Consider the following 22,496-nt stretch of genomic DNA (forward strand, 5'->3'; position numbering starts at 1 on the left):
TCCTGCTTTTACATTTTGCAATGATGGATGTATATGCATACGTAATGGGTTTTACGAAATAACAAGCATGCTACGTGAGCGGATTATCCGAGAAGAATTCATAGTTTATCAGAAAACACACAGGGTTGTGATAAATAATGTGTACCTTCTAAAATGCTTTGGTTCATTCAACATTCATATTTGTTAAGTCAATTTATTACGGCTGTTAGATTCCAAGGCACTATACTTGAAAAGGAAGAATGTTGAACCAAAAAATAGAATTACACGTCTTCAAATCAAAACGCGCGAAAATAGTATTTTAGGTAGACTAAAATGCTAAAATTGTAGTAAAATCTTAGCGTCGTATTAAAACAATTGTGAGCATGGCAAACTTCGGATCGGCTTAAACAATGAAGCATATAACATGCAACATAAACTTAATATGATATGCATAGAAATGGACGAAACATCTACGTAAGCGCAGGTCATTATGATGTTAGGAACCCGTTATGGGTATACATACATAGAAATAGATAGAAATAAATGCTGTCTGTAATAAAAAAATGGGAGGAAGTTAAATATGATAAAAAAAGCTTGAATCTAAGCAAGACCCAAGCCATGCACTGCAAATTGTTTGATCCCAGTTAATCATAATGCACAGTGTAACCGTTCAAGTCAAGTTTATACACATTTTATTTCAATTCGACGATTATCTTTTACCAGTCTTCCAAGAGTATCTCGTTGTCAAAATAGTTAAAAGCAAATATCACGTAAATCAATCGAAGTTTACGTTTGTCAAAGAGAATATTTACAATTAAACATATTCAATTATAATTCATTAAATTTAACATATAACAAATATTTATGTTAAATAAATATGTATAACATACAATTCTCGCAACAATATCCGTGATAAATGTCTGGACACAAGCAACCATAACCGGATGGTTTGCTGGTGCCATCGTTATAGCACCACTGGTTACACTGTCCGGAATCATATTTTCCCGAGCTCTCTTTACCGCAGTCTCGCAAACATGCCGCGGTATCACTGGCTAAACTCGATTTGCAGCAAATGTGCCTCCACCTGGTATGCGAACCTCCACCACATGTTCGAGAACATTCCGACCAAGCCTCCCAAGGAACCCAGTCGCATATCGACACCGGACAACCACACAACGATCCATCAAATAGTAACACGATAATGAAAGAAATATATAAATACCGCATTTTATCTAAACACTGTAAATTAAAAACTTAAAAATGAAACATGTGCACGTATCTCTGATATTTCCTTCAACTCATATATTTGTAATTTATATTTAAAAGTATTAAATATTTAACAAGTTTAATGATCAATACGGCTACTGTACTGTTGTTTTATAAAATTGCTTTTGAGTTAACACTCAAATAGAGAAGATATGCTTTATTTACACCCAAGTAACTTCCTGATTACCGGTAAGTAGATCTCTATTCGCCAGTAAATAAACCAATCAAAATACGAGTATCAACCGTATCGCAGTGTAGTATACAAGATAAGTATTGATGCATAGCATCAAAGGGCGTCGGGAATTTCAGTGTAAAAGGCACTCAATGAAGTTACATGGAACTATTTTTTTCTACTGTAAATATTAATTTATTGGCCGATTATTTGAAACAAAATAGAAAAAGATACTGGTATAACCATTATATATGATTTTGTGTTATAACCCCCAAATAACCATAATCTATGATGTTGTGTTATAACTCCCAAATAACCATTATCTATTGTTTTGTGTTGTAACCCGCACATATTTCATAGTTCATTTTATTTACATTGGTTTCCTTTTTTTACTGGCATCCGTCTGCAGTTTTCATTAATGGAACAGAACTGTGTAGGTTTTAAAAAATCCGCTTCATCTTGTAAGCGTAATTTCATATTTTTCTCAACTTCTAGGGCAAATGATTCCGAACTTATTCTTACGTTGCTCATTTACGATAGGGGTTGAGTACTCATTGATATGAAAACACTGTAAAAGTTTTAATGTGTTAACGAACCCCCCCCCCCATCCTCTCACACATATATTTCATGGGCATAATAAAAACAAAAAAGGGTTACAATAAAACAGCATATTTATTTAAACTATAATGTCTACATCAAAACAAAAAATTAACATAGAACACAAATAAAATAACTTGATTCTACATGGGCTTGAGCCTTGGACCTCTTACATGTGAAGCCAGCGTGCAACCACTACACTACGGAACCGCTTGAAAAATCACCTTCTAACTAAGATATTAATAAGTGACTGTAGTGTAACGGTTATCAATAAAGCAATCATTCTATACATAGATGGAGACGTCACTACGTTATTGTCAGTAAGACCGGTGTGTACATAATGATCAAGCAATAAACCGTGTAATCGCTGTCATCTGGTAAAATTGAAGAAAATACGCGTTAACTTAAACTCGAACAGCAAAAGTCTGCGCTATTGTTAGAAAAACCACAAAATAAATATATTTTGATTATGTTTTGTTTTTATACAAAACCAGAAAGTTTCACCGGTTCGCGTATTTGCCCGGTCCCTGTGATCTTTTATTATTGCCCAGTCCCTGTGATCAGATATTAATTAAAAGAATTAGCTTTGCATTATTGGCAATACATGTTGTAGTAAATGTAATAGGCACAAATGCAGTACTTATTTACACTAATTTACACAAACAATCACCGCTATGCAAGATATTCTGACAACAAAAATATATACATTGATCCGTAAAATAACTTCTTCTCCCATAAGCGAAAAAAACGTATTACATACTAGTCGCCGCACTTCAGTGCGACACCAATAATCACAGATGATACTTAAGCCAAAATGTCAATAAGAAACTTTAAATATCTTATAACAAAGATATACGGCGCTGATGTTAAATGGTTATGTTGGGCAAAAACGATCGTCACTAAAATCAACAATCTTTAAGAGGTATGACTAATGTCGGGGATATTTTGCTGAACAATTCTTAGGCATATTATATCTACATTCTTTTAAATGAGAACGAATGTAGTTTACCCTTTTATTGGATACCCTTCTCCGATAATTAAAATACCAAACGAAGGAAAGTATAAGTGAAAATAATATATATATATATATATATATATATATATATATATATATATATATATATATATATATATATATATATATATATATATATATGAGTATATATTGATATAGGAGTCATGACAAACAAGTCTAAATTATTTTACTTAGTCCGTTTTATATATTATACACTGTATTATTACCATGTTATAAAAAGATGTTTAATTTAAAGCAATCCTGAAACCGTTTTGCCGCTGTGTTTATATAAATAATTGTATCCTTGTGGTTTTGTTAAGTAATGGAAATTACGTAATGTTTGCAAATATCGTTTCTACCTTGGTGTTTGCAAACTTAACACGGTGAAATTTCAAACAAAAAAAAACACAATGGAATCATTAGTCCCTGTCACTTTAAAAAAATATGCATATATATTTTTCTCACATCTACAAATAGGCCGCTTTCTGAAGCATTTTTGACAGTGTATAAAAAAATCAAGCCTAAAATTAAAATCTTACACGAGTTGTTAAACACAAGGACTTATTGTGTATGCGTTTCATATTAATACATAAAGCGGAATAAATCATGTTTGCCCGTACCGTTGTCTGACTAACAATATAAGACGACGACTCTTTAATATCACAAATAAAATGCACACATAACAATGTTGCAAACACGTACATAAGTAATAGTGTTTTAATATTATATTCGGTTAATTTCATCGTTACATAAAGAAAATGCTGGTTTTAACATAAGGAAACAATTACAAATACAACCGCAAAAATTGGTTTGACCTGCATTTCAAAAACATAATCAGATACATAAATAATAAACGTGTAACGCCATGAAAATACGTATAAGCTGATTTATACGTGATTAATGCTAAAGAGATAATGCATTTTCAAGAGATATACTACAGAACGTGACGAAATTCAATCGTTATAAATTGCAAAGTTTTGCTTTTTGGTTTTGTATTTCATGTGCCTGTATAATTATACCAATTTTTAAACAGCCAGATATCAATACAACACAAGGTTTACCTATAATCTTAAATATACTGAATATTCCCAATCAAAAATGACAAAGTGGTAGGAAAATGAAGCATAGGACTGTGCTGAATGTGAAGGTGTAGAATCGAACACACTCTACAATGAATACCGACATACGCCTACATCGAAAACTAACGCTTTAGTTAAGTACGGGTAAACTGCACTAAATCAGACAATCTTTGTACATTTATTGGATATGAAATACTAATGCTATTATATTTACTGTCCCACCAAATCCTTGTCCTCCAGCTCGGGCAATAGCAACCGCCTAAATATGTGTCACCATTATAGCAATGGCCATTGCACAGCTCACAATCTATTTTCCCTTGTCTCAACATGCATGAATTATTATAGCACATACGACAATGTTGTCCTCCCCCATAACTTCGGCTGCAACTATTCCAATCACAACAGTCCAACAGAGTTCCATGTACAGTATAATCAAACTAATTTCCAACATATTCTCATATGCATTACTTAGATAATACATTGTCACGTAAAGTAACTTTTATTATTTGAATTATGTATCTGTAACGCGTAGAAGATACACAATAATATATATGAATGGTTTAATGGAGCCATAGATTTGAGGGGAATATTTCTTGTATTTGAATCAACTATTACAACCAAATGAATGAATGGCTAAGCCTGAAACCGTTTTATATCATAGCGTTTAAATGAGTTAGCGTATGAAATTTCGAGGTGTTATTTCTGATATTATGAAATTCTGACATTCATTGCGACATATGGTTCGTCATAGTTTGTATGGCGGGGCATATTAAAACAATCTCCATTTACGTAAATAATAAGTAAATACTGGTATGAAGTGTGATGCAATCAGGTATTACACAAGCTTGTTGTCGTACTTTGGCGCGTTCAACAATCTATACATGTGAGTCAGTTGCAAAAACAAATCGCAGCTTTGTGTAAACGATTCATCGACATTTATCGATAAGATTAACTCCAATCTAAAACGTGGTTGTACTCAAAATAAGTGCTCTTTTGGCTGCTATCACTGATTGTCAGTTTGATCTAGGCGAGATCGGTATTTTAATGGTTAGGCTGCTTTATCATTATATTGAAGAAGGTTAGGCTGGGTAAACACTGATAACATAAATTACATAAAACATAAGATTTGTGTTGTGCTTTGTTTTCGGCAAATAAAGCTGCGTAACATGAATAAACAATTTCAATATTAAAAGCATATATTTATTTAAAATTTTAGAAGTGCAAGAAGTATGTACCAGTTGTGTCAAGGTAAGTATCCACTTGAAAATAAAATATGTTGGTATCCAATCTGTTTACGCTTCGTACCCTCAATGCCTTTTAAAAGATTTTCATGGAGGTGGATTCAAATGTTCTAATAGTAATGTCATGTGTAGAATGCATGACAGTCACACAAATTCAAAGTTCCCATTTTGTGGTTGATTATTTGGACCACAATTGCCATTTCCATTCCTATTCATTTGTGCCCGATGTTGTTATAAAACTTATCACACGTGTACATCTAATAAAGGTCATGTCTTGAAAACAGGGGACAATTACACCACGTAAAGGTTTAAGTTCATTTTTGAAGGTCAAAATATTCACTTGGGGTAAATAAATGTCCTTTGGTTGACATAGTTGTTTCGTAGAGACATTCACCGATGATGAATTAACCGCTGATGTTTTCAACATTGATACGATAACAAAAGTGCCAGTTGATAATATTCCAACAACTTCCTTGTTTGTGAATAATGACTGACTGATTAAATAAGAAGAGTCCGACATTGATTGAGAATATAATATGAGTCTTCGAGATAAAATATGACAAGCACTTAAACAAAATACTCAAAACGGACGAATAAATCGACAAGATGTTTCTAGAGACGCACTTTAATTAATATGTGAATAACATATATTTGCCACATGATTAAATTTTCTTAAAAATCTGTGAAAAACCTGATGAAGATCTGACGATACTTTTTATAGATTGAAATATATATGGTTGAAAAGTCGAAAGAAAGGTAATATTGTAAACATGTTATACAACGCCGCAACAAAGCAATGATAAGATAACGTGCTATGTATTTTCTTTATAAATATTAATTACCAATTAATTGAAAGCTTTAGTTTTTTTTAAATACGGAAATGTAATGATCGCATGCATGTGATCTTAGTAAATCTCAATTTGAGAAAGGTTCCCCCGAAACTCGCTAACGTGTATATCGCATAGTAATTAAATAAAGCGAGGCTTCTGTAGTTGTCAAAATCTGACAACATCACAACGAGTCCTAAGCTAAACTTAATATTGCAAACAAATGCTAAATATGTCCGGTTTTGGCGATGAAAGCCTCCACATCCAGGCTTTTCTGTTATTTGAAAATACTATAATTGTGTGCCCTGGTGTCAATATCTGTCAAATAAAAAATATATAATTTATTTTTACAAAACACACCAAAACCATGTTTTAGAAAAATTGATCAAGTAAAGAACATTCAAACATTGATTATCAAACGAAAAATACACATAGAATACACTCGCCACACAATCAGCTTTGTTTGGTTTTGCATACAATAAATACAATTAATAGAAACATGTTTATTACACCTACGTTACCTCCACTATTTCCACAGTATTGATTGTATGAATATTCAGGAGCGCAACTGCACCATGGGCGTGTTGCAAGCTATCTACCCCAGATTTTTAAGCGTCCGATTGTCACGGATGAATTATGTATTGTGAGCTTGCACGGACTCTAGTCAATTGATCACATTTATGAATTTTAAATCAAAATCTTTACCCATAATTTAGATATCCAAGTTGGAAAAGAGTTGTATTAGAAAAAATCTTTAAGTGCGTGTTGCGATAGGAAAGTCACAAAGCGTATATCATTACAACTTCTTTAATATTAATATCTATCTCTCAATATAAATGCCATCGTTACACTGCTTAACATTATATACAGACACATTTTATTCTCGTTAGTACTGCTTACTAATTTACAATTTAGAATGTATTCTTCAAATAATACCAATGTAAAATCCTAGTAATGTGTTTAAATCTTATACATTTCAATGAAAAATACATACCCTCTGCAGTTGGTATTAATTGTCAGTGTGTCGTTCAATCTGAACAAATTTTGTTGCATCAAACAATTATTTCATGATATCTACATATGAACGCATATTTATTTTGCATACACACAGTACATGGATTTTAATAGTCATGTTCACGTATAAGCGTTCATGTATTATCTTTACAAAGACCATCCGGGTAAAATTTACATAGCGTAAGTTTTAACGTACGAAAAACGAAACGTTATTGTTAACATAATAACGTTTTTTTAATTTGTTGTACATGCACATCTGAATACCGTTGAATCATGCGGAATATGTAATCTATGCGCACGGATATTAAGCGAACATCGCGCGACACCTACACGATCATATGGCTCAGTTCCTCTTTCGCCGCACAGAAGCAGAACTGCCCTTTGTATACCACGCCATTTCTGTACATTTGATGTGAGGAGTGAGAATATCACTTTGTCACGTAACCATAACGCGACCCACACGCGGCGATCGTACGGATTTGTCAGCACATCACATGCTTCAGTAATTAAGTACACACAAATACGGGCGTCCTAAAGACGCCGTCAGCAGAAGTAAAAAGGTACTGAAGATCGTATACAATGTCTATAAATGACAAAATAAGCAAATAAATATTATCAAAAGAAGGAATACTCAAACTATACGGGTAAATATTACTTCAAAAGAAATAATACACCAACAGTCTTAATAGATCAAAACCCTTAACTTTCTTTTATACCTTATGATAAAATATGACATTTCCGCATTGAAATTACAGCAGTGAAAATAAACAAATTGTTATTTTCACCGGTGAAAATAACACATTTTCGGAACTACTTTTTCTATTTTTAGATTATCAGGTTTATTTTCAGATTTTTATATTTTTTATGATCACGAGTGAATTAAAAACGATATTCCATCGAATCCATCAAATTTTCTTTTTATTTTATGCTTTTTAACCGTTTATTTACATTGTAAAATAGTTTAAATGGAGAATTTCGCTGGTATGATGACGTCATTTTGTGTATATAAATGTATTGAGGCACGCCACGGAAGAAAGGATAACTTTTCAGCGAAAGGGAAAAAGCTGTTAATTATTTTCTTGAAAAGGGGGCATATACGAAACAGAAAATTTGTTCATGTAAGTGTAAGATCGTTTGTTATTTCACTCGTGATCATAGAAAAATAATATTTTCTATCATCACTCGTGAAATAACAAACGATCTTACACTGACATGAACAAATATCCTCTATATCGCAACATAAGCTGCCCATAAAACTTATGTGCAATTTATACATTTCAATATGCATGACCAATTTCAGAAAATAAATGTGCATAAATAACCTAAGCAGCCATGATGGTATCCTCCTGAATAGTACTGATCTTCACAGTGTGTACACATGATGCCATCAGGGGATCCGCCACATTCCTGTTGTTCAGTGACACAGTGTTCGATGTCAATATGCCTGCAAGCTGGAAGCAAAATATGAATCGGAATAATGTGTTTTCTTGTCATTTTTAAGGCTTAATTGGTTGAATTTACGCTGCAACCTATTGGTCCTTGGATATGTATATATATGGCCAGTAAGTATATATATTTCCACATACCTTTACTACCCTGTATCATATCGTTAGGAGTCAGTAAGAAGCAATGCAATCAATTTATCTTTCCGATTAACATTCTTAAAATGAATGCACGTGATAAAACTTATGAAACTGTACTTAATTAGGTTTTGTTTTTTTATTCAGTGATTTCATTTAATGTTGTTGACTTGATATGAAACGTTACAGACCTAAAACGGTAAAGAAATGCACGGTCAGCATGTGATCTGGCTTTGCTAATGAAAACATAATAGGCTGTACAAAATTGTATGAAGGTTTGCGATTTATGTAGCAGTGTTTGGCAATTTTCTCATTGAATTATTTTTTTTGCATTACATCTCATCTCATTTTTAATTGTAATAGTTTATCCGTAACTAGCAGGTGTCCGTTTTATACACCTTGCTGGTACAATTTACCTATGATTACAGTTCAATCTATTTATTTCAGAGTAAATGTGGCAAAAAAACAATATTATGGAAACATGTTTTAATGGTTTTTGTGAGGAGGATCAAAAGTGGTATATTATGTGTCAAGGTACAAAAAGCACAGCGTAAATATTACTATACCTTGTATCTTTAAAAAAGAGGGTCAAACATGCCTAGTTTGAAAACCGAATAGTTAAGTATAATCCAAACATTGGTAGCAGTATTTAAAATACAGAACATAGTTTTGACAAAATGTGCTTTACATGTAATGCAATCTAACTAGTGTGTGTATCATATAACACAAAAAAGCTGGTAACGATTTACATACTTTCGCAACAATCACCCGACCTCCAGCTTGGACAATTGCAGTGATCGTCCGAAAATGCGTGATTGTAGAAACAATATTCGCCACAACTTCGACAATCTTGTTCAATGTCAATTAACGAGGTCAAACATTCTCTTCCGCCCCCGCAGGTTCTCGAACAACTTGAATATTCCGGACGTTCTACGACATGATCTTCCCGATAATTATCACTTGGCTCTAAAATTTAAAATTTAAAATCTCTTATCGCCAGGGTAACGTTCTTTAATATTTATTTTATCAGCCTGGTGGCTTTTCAGATATGGAGTTAATACATACAATTATACTACTACTGTACTTGAATTTATGTAATTGACGTGTTTCTTTAAATACGCAGTTAGCGGTTTTACACATGTGTACAACATATACAAAAACTTCAAAACTAATGCCACAAAAATATTTGCTATGCTACTACGTGTGTAAATGGCATAATAGTATATATTGTCAAAAATCTCTACAATCCTAGATACAATTTATTCACTGTAAAATATGTTGATAATTCTAAGCCAATTGTTACAATGGTACATCAGATAAATTCTTACCTCCGGCCTTACCCATAGGCAAACAAACAAGCCAAGCAAATAATCCAAACAAGCGTCTCATTTTATGCGTTTAACCCCTATACTTTTCTTTTTTTGCAACATATAAGAAATTTGTCTAAATGTTTGTGATAAACCTGATCGATCTGAATGATATGAAATCACTCGGGGAATTTATAAGTCACAATATCCACTTTTTAATTCATTTCATTGTTTATCTTTATAGACAACGATGCTTATTACCTTCAGACAAACAATGTTTTCTATGGATAAGCAATCACAACATTTATGTATACACAGGAAATTTATAAATAAATAAATATTTACTATAAATAAATAACCGAACGATTAAACAGTAAAAAATAATCAAAAGTGCAAATCCATATAAAAACAGAGTATAAATATTTATGCGCACAAGTGAATTATCATTTTAAGACAACAATACTTCCAATTAAGAAATAACCCCACGTCTAAATTCTCAATAAAAAGGAATTTTAATGGAAATCGGTTATACATTGCAAAACAATCGCTGCTTTGTTTAAACTACTTATCGACATTTATCGACAAGATTTACTCCAATGCAAACTTCGTTTTGTCATCATATTAAATGCTCGTTTGAATGCTATCATTAAACGAAGGGTAAGCGGATTGACGTGTTTAAATGTAAGTTAAGATTCAGACTTGGTAGATCGCTCTTTTCGTGGGTCGGTATTTTAATGGATGTTTTATCAATTTTAAAAGGTTAGACTAGATAAACACAGATTAGAAAAGTTACAAAAAAATTAAAGCAAACAAGTACAATAATGTAATACTGCATGTATTTAATTGTTTGTGCATGGTCATGCACTAAATTTTCTAGCATACATAGTTGACTTACCTATTACGTAATTAGTCTGAAATCTGATTAAGATTATATACACGTACATTTATCGTCACAGCATATTTAAACATTAGCATAGAGGTGCTAATTTAATAGATGTTTGGAAGTCCTCATATGAAAATGATCTAGTCTATACATGCGCATGTGGAAGTATTCAATTCGTCTGTCCGACTGTCCTTCCGTCCGTCCGTTATACAGTCTCTCCATATCATAATCGTGTCCATTCTAAATATACTATGCAAATTGAAAGGAATTTCATGAAAGTTCGCTCAATTGGAAAGATCTCAAAGGTAATGGGCCGAAAGAATTGGTCATTCATGTAGATATCCAGGTAAGGTCAAGGTAACACTTGAACCTTAAATAATGAAGAGCCATCAAATTCGTACTTTCTATTCGTATTTCCTAGAGCTAACCTTACAAAAGTTTTCAAAAACTTTAGGTCAAAGTTACGACCAATGAGCACGCATTAGCAAGCCGACACAAGGTGTAGCCTCCACATGAAGGTAAAATGTTTGGATATCAATATCGTTTACGCTCCATATCGTAAATGTATTTAAAAATTTAAAAAAACGCATGGATCTGAATTTTAAGGTTTTGACTCTTGAGGCCGTGTTTAGAATGCATGACAGTCAAACCAACTGCAGGTCGCAATTTGCGATTGATTATTAAGGCATCAAATACGTTTACGTTTCGTATCCGCAATGCCTTTTAAACGATTGTCATGGAGATGGATTCAAATGTTTAACTATTAATGCCATGTATAGAATACATGACAGTCAAAACATGTCTATTCATGTTCGCATATACCCTATGTTGTTTTAAAACTTATCACACGGGTAAATCCAATTAAGGTTATGTCTTGAACGCAGTGGACCATTACACCACGTAAAGGTTAAGTTCACTTTTGAAGGTAAAACTATTCACCTTGGGGTATATTAATGTCCTTTGGTTAGCATTGTTTTCGTAAAGACATTCACCGATGATGAATTAACCGCTGATGTTTCAACATTGATACGGTTACAAAAGTGTCACTTGAAAATATTTCAACATCTTCCTTGTTTGCGAATATTGACTGACCGATTGAGTCAGAAGAGCCCGAAATTGATTCAGAATAATATAAGAATGTTCGAGCACCAAAGCAAAAATACTCAAAACAGAAGAACAAATCGACATGATGTTTCTAGTACCGCACTTGAATAAATATTTGAATAATATATTTTTGCCATATAACGATTTGTTTAAAGATGTACGAAAGACCTGATGATTACGATTCTTTTATCGATTGAATAATATTTGGTTAAGAAGTCAAAGGAAAGGTAAAATTGCAAACATGTAATACAAAACAACAAAGAAATGATAAGTTAACTTGTACATTTTTTTCTTTATAAATATTTATAACCAATTATAGTCGGCATCCGTATTCTCGCAGTATCCCTATTTTCGCGGTATTTCGATTGCGACACTCCCTACGTGTTGTTTACTTGGCAGATTTGAGGAACGAATCACTTACGCCGTCAGAAAACAGTATTTTCAGCGATAATGAGCAGATTTTGGTAAGTTCTGATTAATAGTCATCAGAAATACGTTTTCCACCAAATTAAACAATATTCCTATTTATTTTTTTAATACATTTTTTAGCTTATCGTCGCTGTTCTTCGAAAACCGCGTAAGTATATTTGTACAACTTTTCAATAGGCAAAAAAACATTTTTTTAAATATAATAATTTAGATAGTCTAAAAAAGCAACCAAATATTAAAGAGAAAACTGCGTAAGTCCATTTTTAGAATTAAAATGACAACTACAGGTTTTTATATTTTCATAAATAAAAAGTATGCCCATTTTGACTAAGACTATCTAAATTAATATATTTTAAAACTTCAAAAAATATTTAATAAATGTTTTTTGAAAAGTTGGAAAAATTGACTTACGCAGTTTTTGCAGAAACAATTAGTGCACCAATGAGTGTTCAGGATTTTCTCACGTGCTCATAACTATGCCTTCCAATTGGATATGAAATCCAGTATTTTTGCAGAAAATGACTCGTGAACCCGCCGTTCTTAAAAAAAAACAAATAACAATTTGCGCCAAATTTGACTTACGCGGTTTTCGAAGAACAGCGACGTTATGTTCAACTTGTTGACACATCGTCTGCTCGCACTTTTCCGATCTCATTAATATGCAAATTTTACAATATTCGCACTTATGTCTTAGGTTACACATCACTATTAAAGATTAGACCATACACCACTTAATTTAATACTGTTTGATGAACCAGAATGATCCTAATGGTAGGGTCTTAAAGGTGAAACGTTCAATTATTTGGATATCCATGTACCAGAACTCTACATCTTTCCAGGTAAAACAGTGGTCAGATGATCTTTTGGCTGATGCACCAAGGTCTCCCGGTGGCATGCCAGAGATTGGCTTGATTAACATAGGCCTGTTTTAGCGTTATCTGTCAAAGCGTTTCGCATAACATGTGAACATTGACAAAACTGGCCCTCCTACTCTTATCTTATATGACGGACACAACATGTACTTGTCTTTAATCCTTACAGAATGGATCAAAGAGAATAATGTTGTTGTGTTTGTTCTACCACCTCATTCATGCCATTTGGGACAGCCCCTTGACGTTGGTGTTTTTGGACCACTGAAGAAATACAACTCTCACGAATACCATGCATATATGATAGCAACCCAGAGGTCAGTGTTACAAGATATGAAGTTTCCAAACTCACGTCCTGACATTACGCAAAATCAATTTTCCCGGATAATATAATATCAGCTTTCCGGAAATCTGGCATCTATCAAATTGACAGGAACATGATTTCTGAAATACAGACTGCTCCCTCAGCATTTACTTGTATGAACCAATAGAAGACACAGATGTCACACAGTCAGCCAGTGAAGTTAAGACTTCAAATACAGAACTGACAACTTCCACGGCAAAAAGCTCCATTCAGAACAGAACAATTACCCGTATTGTTCATAGACCCAACAAGAAATTCACACCACCCATTTAAGTTATTGGCAATACTATGTTTGAAAAAACAACTGACATTCTGAATAGTCTGCGGGTCAAACAATATCAAATAACTTAAAGGCTATGGACATAAAATGGTTCCAATGACTAGCGTTTTAAATCAAACGTTTCATATTACATCACCAAAGCCGTGACATTCAACCTTACATGACGCCGGCCCAACGCACAATATATCATCATCTAATAAATCCATTTATGATGACTTATGTTGCACATGTAGCAAAGGTTTTCCACCACAACTCGTAGACTTTCCTGATGTGCAGTTGATCAAAAGGGGACAATGTGGTGTTTGTAAACATTTAGTACACCGACACACTGTACATATGTTAACAGGCTCAGAAGAGGAAGCGCCTTTAGGTGCATCCATTGCCCAGAGGAGTAGAATTATGACGGATGTGCAGTGTAAACGATTGTTAAACGGTTAATTTAAACGTTAAAATTAAGTTTCATAAAAAATAAGCTTCTTAGTAGATGGCATATGTTAACTGTGATTTATTGACATTAAGCCTGTTGACCTACTTACCACGAGAATATGAATATGGCGTCTCGTATGCATCAGTGAACTGTATAATTTATTTACTGCTTGACACGAAATATAAACATTATATATGAATACAAGTTAGATGGATATCAGCTGAAAAGTTGTTTATCTTCGCAAAGATGTCTATAATTTATCAAGTAAATTATTGTTTCAACTTTAATTTTTATTTATGTTAAGTACCGCTAGAATATAGATGACCATTAAAAGTGAAATTTTAAGGTTTCTTATATGCAGAAATGTTATTATCGCATATAATCTAAGTCAATCTCAAGACGTCAAGAAAGCTACCAACGAAACTCGCTAACGTGTATATCGCATGTTAATTAAATAAAGCGATGTTTCTGTATTCATGTAAAAATACTGACAACAGATAACGAGTCATTAGCTTATATTGCTGTTGTATACTTAACTTATTGCAAGTAAATGTTGCATCCGGTGTAGGCGTTGAAATTCTCCACGTCCAGGCTTCTCTGCTAATTTAGAATACTATAAGTGTGTGCCCTGGTTTTTTATATCTGTGAAAACAAAAGATATAGATTTTATATTGAAAAAATACACCAGAATATTGTTTTTTAATGGATGAACTACAGAACATTTAAGCATCCATTAACAAACGACGAGAAACAAAAAGAATACGCTCATCACACAAACAAAATTGTTCGGTTTTGCATACATTAATACAATCAAAACAAACAGGTTTATTATACCTATGCTACCTCTATTCTATCAACAGAATTGCTTGTATGAATATTCGGGACTGCAGATGCGCCTTTGGCGTGCTGCTGTAGTGCGTTCAGTTACAGCGAACGTTCGCTATAGTTCGCGAACGGTCGCGAACGTTCGCTATTGAACGCTCGGTTCGCAGCAAACGCTCGCGAACCCAAGCGAACCCTCTCGGGAGGTAGTTCGCTATAGTTTGCTAGCGAAACCAAAAATGGCGGACATGTAAGTTGTCGTTGTTGTTCAGTGTAGCTTCGATATTTTTTCTTTTTTTTTGTAGTACATAAAATGAATTGAATTATAAACAAAGTGTATAGGAGGTTTTGGGGATTCCGATAATGACGTCAAGTTTGCGCATGCTCAAATTTTGGCCGTCAACACTGCGGCCATTCTGCTATTGTTTGCGTTCGATGAACCGCATCGTGATAAGGTTTCAATCATATTCGCGACCCTTTTTAAGAACAACAAAATACTCAGAAATTGAAATTCTTTCAGATCAAATAGAATCCAATGAACGAACACAAATAAGGACGAAAACAAACAACACATTGATTGATTTTATGTAATCAACATAAAGAAACTGATTTGGACCTATATGTCTGTAAAAACTTACCTTGTTACAGATTAACTAAATCCTCTTGATACATGTAAATGTTTTATTTAATTGTTCAACCAATATTTTTGAAATATCTTTTATTTAAGTCTTAATCTAAAAAAGAATACGGGTATTTATAGTTTTGTATTATGAAATTGTCAGTATTTAGTCTTCCGACGACCTATCCTCTGATACAATGTTGTAAATCGCGATTTCCTCCATCAAAATCGCAATCAATTTTCTGGGAGCCGCCATCTTAAAACGTTCGCGCCGAACTTATCGTTCAATAAGACCAAAACGGAAACGAACGATCATTGGCGAACGTTCGCTGTAACTGAACGCACTACAGGCTATCTATCCCACGTCGTTAAGCGTCCAATTGTCACGGATGAATAATGTATTGTGAGCCTGCACGGAATGAAATCAAATTGTCATATTAATGCATTTTAAATCAAACTCTTAACTCATTATTAAGATATCAAAGTTGGAAAAGAGTTGCAATAGAAACGTTTCCAAGTGTGTCTTGCGAGTGAAAAGTCTCATAGTGTATATCATTACAACTTTGTTAATATTAATACCCATCGTTAAATATAAATGCCTTCGTTATACTGTTTAGCATAATATATATACACAATTTATTCTCGTAATTACTACTAAATACTTTACGATTTAAAATTAATTATGTAAATCATATCAATGTAAAATCCTAGTAATATGTTAAAAGCATATACATTTAAATGAAAAATGCATACCCTCTGCGGACCGCACTACAGTAGACCCCTGAATACCGGAACTCTCCCGATTCCGAACGGTCGGGCCAGTCCCTTATTTTCTCCTTCTATTTCTTTGTAAAAAAAATGTTGAATAAACCGAACTCTCGCAAAACCGGAAACCGAACGGATATCTCCGTGAATTTGGTCATTTTCAACGTAAAATAGATTGAGTACACCGGACGGTCCAAATTCTCAAGATGCCCGAGGCGTGAAAATTGCAAAACCTAGTCAGCACAGCGCGTTGCCTTGTCACACATTTTGCTCGCTCAATTATCGATAATCGGATTAAACATACCATAAAGGTGTCAAGTCGTTACCGCGCTAAAGAAGTCCGAATTGGTATTCATGGTCAGTGTGTCGTTCCATCTGAACAAATCTCGTGTTGCAACAATGAAACATTTCATGATATAAACATATAAATGCATGCTGTTTTAAATACATAAAATACATATATAGATTTTAATAATAATATTGATGCATAACCGTTGATGTATTATCTTTAAAAATACTATCCGGGTAATGTTTACATATCGTAAGTTTCAATTTACGAAAAACGTAACGTTATCGTGGGTATAATTACGTGACTTTAATTTGGTGTGTATGTACATCTGGGCGCCGTAGAATTATGCGGAATATGTCAGGTTACATAACAGACATCATGCAGTCGCAGCAGAATACCCAGTTCATAAAATATAAGCACGGATATTTCGCAATCATCGCGCGACACCTACACTATAAGATATGGCTTAACTTCACTGTCGCCACACAGAACCAACACGATAATGGGAATTAAAAGTTGAGCTCAATTGTCATGAGCTCCCCGAAGCTAATCTCGCGTTCGCTCGTAAATGTTCGGATATCGTCCCAGGAAATTCACATGTAATATATTTTACGAAATATTCGTTCACTTTGAGTGTTTAGTGGCGTTAAATGGAAGACAATTTTAATTTCGTTAAATTAACATTTCGTTTCGAGCGAAACGTACATATTGCATCCAGCTATTGGAAACAACAATCGGAGCAGTACTTTATGTTGCCAAACGTCATCCACGACTTGAAATGTGTTATGGTCTGCATGTAAAAGCTGTGTTTTAAATGAAAGTATAATGGAAATAATTTGAATACATTTTGATAGTAAACATGCATTTTTGACGCTCGGATCCACATAATAATCAAGTACGAGAAAAACGTCGTATAAACTTTGCCACTTCCTGGTGACTTGAGATATGAAAATATACCAGCTCGACCCTTAAATAGGTCACTGTTGCATGAAGAAACGTGTTCAAGAATATTATATGAACTCTCGTTTGTGAATAAAGTATTATCTCTTCTTGACAGTCTTACATTTTCGTTTCGGTAAGGCATATATATCTATGGCACTCTTAATGTTAATTCCATAGATGTTAAAATACCATCTGTGATAGATATATAATTCATACAAGTTAAATGATTAAACTGTATTATATTATTGTATATAAAGGTTTCTTTGCGATTGGTTGTTTTACTTGTTTTTCGTAATAGTAAAAGTGAACTAAATTTATAAACATATCCGAACAGGCCGATGTAGAGAAACCATTTAATGCAGGATAAAGAGGTGTAATATGGCATACTTATGTAAATGTGTATATATAACTACTCTTTTGTCATTGTTTGTTAAATCGATGTACATGTATATGTTTAGAATACAGCCTTCTTTTAAACAACATACTATCATGCTTATATGATGATATTTGATAGCACGAAACAAATTAGGATAAATGTATGCTACATTTTAAAAGCCAATTTCTATGTTTCTACATTGTTAATAGAATATCATCCAGTAATCGGTACAAGGACAAAAATAAATATAGGCAGCTATACTACCCAAAGTAGTTGATTGAAGAAACCTCTAAGATAAGAACATATTGTAGTATAATTTAAAATAGATTGGTTAAATGCTTAGAAAACTTTCCATAATTATCTTGCATGTATGTGATCTTCTCCAAATGTTGGAAACATGCAACTACAACTTTTGTTAAAATTTTGTATTCTAGTCTACACTGTTCGTCAACACTTGTATTGTATATATGTCCTCGTGGGCTTAAATGCCTTATTGGATTGAAATAAACTGTCTGTCTGTCTGTTTCTTCTTGACACATGATATTTTAGCTGAACTCCTTTTTGTTAATTGTTCTTTAACTGAAATTATTATAAAGCAAATTAATATAAGTTACAATTGTTCGGCTATCCTAATTAAGGGCATACAATAATCAAGTAATTATTTGAAATGCATGTACGAAAAACATCCATATTATTTAATAAACAAGTTAATTGTTAAGTTAGTCCTAGAATAGTCCATTGCATACAATTATTGCGTATTAAATTTTATTTATAAATTTAACAAACAGCTACCGAAAGGTTAAAATGCACTTGAAATAAACGATTATCAAATAATCATGTCACTTAAAGAAATGTGTACCATGATATATTATACCAGTATTTGTCGAATCGTAAAGTAAATGCTAAACAATATAAAGTAAGTGATTACGCTTTAAATTATTTACAAGAGACTTATTATCAATATTATTATAAGAAAAAGGTTATTTGAGGGTGTAACAAACCATTCGAATCATCCGTTTATGCCTACTTCCTTGTTTTCGAATCGAACGAAGATTTAGCTGAGCCAATTTTTAGTGTAGTGGGATGGAGAATTATCGATATCAGTATAACATTTACGTCGGGAAATTAGTTGAATATCTAAGGCACCATGAAGTAATTGGTCGATGGAAAATTTTCTGTTTATCGTAAACGTTCAATAAGTAAGGGTCAAACATCTTTTTGCTAAGATGTTAGTACTTCAAAGCAATGTTCTTAAAATCAAACAAGTGGAAAGATTATTACCTACGTGGTAACAAACAAATCAGTAATGTAATAATATATTGTTGAAATGATAAGTAAATGCAAGTAAAACACGTAAAGGTTCAATTGAGTTATTTCCCACATGCCTCGTGTCATAGTTCACATGCCTCGTGTCATAGTTACGTTCAGGCAATCAATGAGCAAGTTCAATATAAACATGTCTCCCTTGTTCAGCTACCCGTTAAAATTCTGAAAAATAAAAAATATATTTGTACTTTTAAAATTCTTTTAAAATCCAAGCTACCATTGTTTTACGCTAATTTCTTTTATTATAAGGTAAATTTCATCATCTAAATTGTTCGTATCATATAATGTATTAGTGTTATTTATGCAGACACTTTTTTCGATTATAAAAATGTATCTTTTTTAAACATATAACATTACAAATCTTGATTTCAATGCGCAATTATGAAAGTTGATTTGAATATCAATCATTTAAACATATAAAATAGTTTTTATAAAACATGGCATAACCTCTTCTTATATAATCAACATTAAGTACATTTAACAATTGTGCGATGATCGTAGTGATTGGTCCTCAGAACAAACATGATTATCGTACAAACACCGTATCACAGTTAAATCAAATTCAATGTTTGAAGAATTTATCATTCTGATGAATGTTTAACCAAGAATTAACTTTCGCATTGAAGTTAAGTATGAAGAGTCATTTAATATGCAAATCGAAATTTATTCAAACGCGTATTAATAAGTAAAAAAAATCGAATCGTGCTAATGTAAATATTTTAAAGGAATGTAAATATCAAGTTCTGATACCGTTGACACTGCTAGATATGTTATATGTACTTGATATGTAAATTTCCATAAGAAACGATATAAAGAAAGTGAAATGATTCCGAAACAAACAAAACGAAATACTTTTGATCTACAAAGATAAGTAAATGTTAACCTTGCATATTTTAGGCATAAACCAGCATTTGCATATACATGTCGAATGCCCACATTGAATTGGAGCAATTAGTACGTACATAACAGAAACACATGGTAGGAACCAATGTTCCCATTTTATGTTCTGTTTTTAAATAAAAAGCTTTATTTTAGTTTCAAAGCTGATGTACATAAACGTATATATGAACTTCTTGCAACATATAACACACAAGTCAGACAAATAAGTTGCATAGGGCTTTTGTACACGTCGTGTGTTCAAAGTTATATATATATACAGATTGCAGAGTAATATAACTGAAGTGTTTAAGACAAGAGCACATAACGAACTACTACATATGCAATACAAATAGCGAACAATAAAACATATGTGTGTACCTAATTTATAACATATAAATAAACCAACGAAACGCATTTTTTTACAAAGATTAAGAAGTACACTTATGTTTAATCTTCAATTTATTGTCGTAAGTCCGAAAAGATTATTAAGGAAGTGCACCCAGAAATGACTCGTCGGCACAAAAAATAAATAATTTATGTCAACAACATGACTTAACGCAACTTATAAACGAACCAACACATTATACTGAATACACATCGTCTATAATTGATTTAATTTTTGTAAGTAACCGGAATAGTGTACTTATTTCTGGAACAGGCGATCCCTTTTTATATCAAACTGTTCGATACCACTGCCCGGTGTTCATTACATTAAAATTTACCAAACCAAGATGTAAAACGTTCTATCGACACATCTGGCGTTACGATATTGGAGATTTTCCGAAACTACGACAATTATTGACGGATACTAATTGGGGTCTTCTAAAATGCGAAAATGTCGATATCTACGCAGAAAATATTACTAAAACAGAATTACACATTTTAAGCACATGCATTCCGAACAAAAATGTTTGTATCCGTTCTCGTGATATTCCATGGATAAACAATAACATAAAGAAAAAAATTCGAAAACGCAAACGCCTATACCAAAAAGCAAAACAATCCAATAGTGATATACACTGGTCAAATTTCCGTCATGTTAGGAATGAGGTTGTATTACTTTTACGCAATTCGAAATTAGAATATTTCAACAATATTTCACAGAAACTAAAGTCATCCGACCTTTGCGCTAAAGACTGGTGGAAAACCCTTCGAACATTTATTCCTACGAAATCAAATAACACTAATCCACCTCTTTACGATAACCAAACTAACATCTTTGTAGTGGATGACATTAGTAAAGCTGATATGCTAAACCAGTATTTTGCTGGCCAGTGTTCAATTGATGAAAGCAACCACGAACTTCCAACTATGCACAATACAAACGTAAACAGTCTTCAGTCTATAAATATAACACAGGAGGAGATTATTGATTCAATAAAATGTCTTAAGAAAGGAAAAGCGTCCGGTCCTGATGAAATAGACAATCGTATTCTCAAAGAGGCAATGCATCAATTAAGTTACCCTTTGTGTGATTTGTTTAATTCTTGTCTTACTTCTTGCAAAATGCCTTCTTGTTGGAAAATCGCAAATGTGTGTCCGATCCATCCTTAACGTCCAATTATCGACCCATATCACTTCTTAACACTATCGAGAAGGTCTTTGAGAGTATATTACATAAACACATATTTAATTTTCTTCGTTCGAACTACATTTTGCAGAGCCTTAGACAATGGCCTTGAAGTCAGAGTTGTTTTTTTATATTAGTAAAGCTTTTGATAAAGTATGGCACAAAGGTGTATTGTTTAAACTACAAAATGGTCGTGCAGTCTCTTCATGAAAGGTCAATATGAATTTAAGGTTTTATGAAATTTGGAAATAACTGTGTTTTTCATATATATTTTTACAATATAAAACCCTGTTGTTGTCATATTTCGCCTACATGCTATATTTACAATAAAGAATATAACAGAAGGAGTCATCAATTAAAGGGACTGTCAACCACGACGACGAAGAAAAGAAAAGTTGTAAAATACCGTATTTATTTACAATTATTAGTTTATATTGATATTCGGTAATAAATTGTACTTGGTATGTCTACCAGG

The 22,496-nt window shown here is 32.9% G+C and overlaps 1 protein-coding gene across 1 annotated transcript in view; it reads right to left on the reverse strand.

Annotated features, from left to right (window-relative positions):
• LOC127839844 (uncharacterized) overlaps positions 1 to 22,496 on the reverse strand; it is a 35,465-nt gene that overhangs the window by 8,410 nt on the left and 4,559 nt on the right. The window lies entirely within an intron of this gene.

The sequence above is a fragment of the Dreissena polymorpha genome, chromosome 7 (assembly GCF_020536995.1).
Source record: "Dreissena polymorpha isolate Duluth1 chromosome 7, UMN_Dpol_1.0, whole genome shotgun sequence".
NCBI lineage: Eukaryota > Metazoa > Mollusca > Bivalvia > Myida > Dreissenidae > Dreissena > Dreissena polymorpha.